We start from the raw sequence: 2,078 nt of genomic DNA, 5'->3' as shown, positions 1-2,078 counted from the left end.
GTACCTTCTGTGCCTCCTCCTCTCCTCCCAGCCTGTGCCTTCCTCCTCGACTTCCACCTGCCGTCTTCAGAAGGAAAACAGAGAGTCATCTTATGAAAGGAAATAAAACAACTATTTGAGGAGTTTAAATTTAGAATTCATTGAATATGTATCCAAAAGAGGTTGAATTAGGAAAGAAGAAACCACTTAGAATTAGCCAAGTCTGAGATATATTTAATTAGCATAATGTTTTAAGTATATGAATTTAATCGGCATACATTTTCTTATGACATCAGCAAGGGTGAGAACTAAAGCATAAGTGTGGTTGGCTGTAGACAAAAATGAAAGTTTATTTGTTTTGCACTTCTGCACTGCGGTATGTAAGCTTTACTCTCTCTTTCACATATGGCTGACATTAAGACTATCTTTGTATTATATCCCATATCAGACCGTAGACATTTACAAAACAAGTATTTATTAGCTTAGAGTTTTTATCTTGAGTGAGAGTCACATTATCATCACCGTGTTCTTTGCCCCTCGGTGACCTGGATGGTGGGTGTTCCCACGAAGCCCAGCTTGATGCAGCACTCATGTCTTTTTATCATTCCCAAAAGAAGCTTCCAGAGAGCAACAATCCTCCACAGAGCATTATTGACTAACCAGGCAAACTTCAGTCTATTAAATTATTTGGTAGGGTGTAAACACAAAGTAATTTTATTATCAGCCAATAACTTATTTGTTAACTTACTTTGTTGAGTCTTTTAAAATTTTCCACTACCAGATACAATCTCAAGCAAACCTTGTAAGACTTCCAATCACTTTCAGGTATTAATTAAGTAGTCTTTTCTTCAGATAGGAAAGAAAGGAAGAAAGAGAGAGAGAAACAGAACGAAAGAGAGAAAGAAGAAGGAGGGAGGAAGAGAAAGAGAAAGCAAGCAAGCAAAATGCAAATCTGGTTATTTTTAAAGGGTGACTTCTTCATAGGACAGCCTCTTTCTTGCCCCTCTCTCAGCACAGGGCTGATTTTGCTTGGAAGCCTGCAGCAGAGAAAGAAGAGATGCTGTTAGTTTTCTCTCTCTTTTTGCTTCACTTCCTCCCAACTCATTAGCTGCTATTTTGGGTCTCCAAAGAAGGAGTAGGGCGGGACAAGAGGGTTAACAGTGAAGGGCAAAGTCTTCTTTAAGAAGGCAGCTACAGTGGAGTTGGTGCCCCTTGAATGAGTGCCCTGTCACCTGCTCCCTGTCTAGCAACCCTTCTTCAGAGACTTACCCACGTAAGTATCCACCTGCTGTTCCCTGATGCTATGGTGCCTCTGGCCGCCTACTTATAATGCCCCTATTGCTCCTGGGCCTTCCTCATACAATTCTTTTTGTGGGAGTCACCTCACTCTCCCAGGAATCCTCTGAGTAGCGTCACCTTCATTTGACCAGCCTGGGAAGCATGGCAAAACCTCATCTCTACAAAAAATACAGAAAAATTAGCCAGTTGTGGTGTCATTCACCTGTGGTCCCCGCTACTCAGGAGGCTGAGGTAGGAGAATCACTTGAGCCTGGGAGGTCAAGGCTGCAGTGAGCTCTGATCACACCACTGCACTCCTACCTGGGTGACAGAAAGATACGCTGTCTCAATAAATAAATAAATGAATAAATAATAAATAAATAAATTTGTGTGCACAGGTGATTCTTGACACACCTCTAGCCAGTTGCAGACCATCAGATGCTTACAGATATGAGCCAGCTACCAGACCGGGTCCCTCTAAACTTCGGTGAACCTGAGCAGAAATTTTTCATGGATTTTCCAAGCCCCTCTCTTGGTTTGTTTAGAGAAAGACAGAAGAAAATACACAGTACACTACAAACTTTATTTGAGAAAATTCCTTGTTATACATATTTCTCATTAATGAATGAATTCTTGCCATTGTCTAATAAAGCCCAGATGGGCAAGGTGGACCAGTTTTACAATCTTTGAATATGTCCTGAACAAATGGTCTAGCCCTTATTTTTCCAGGTCTTGGGGGAAGCCCTGCAGAAACCCCCCAAGGCTTGCAAGGCCTGGAAAAATAAGTGCTAGACCATTTGTTCAGATTATTTTTATTTTAT

This window comes from Sapajus apella, unplaced genomic scaffold (genome assembly GCF_009761245.1).
Source record: "Sapajus apella isolate SASKATOON/1434 unplaced genomic scaffold, GSC_monkey_1.0 scaffold119, whole genome shotgun sequence".
NCBI lineage: Eukaryota > Metazoa > Chordata > Mammalia > Primates > Cebidae > Sapajus > Sapajus apella.
Note: the sequence above shows the minus strand (reverse complement) of the source record.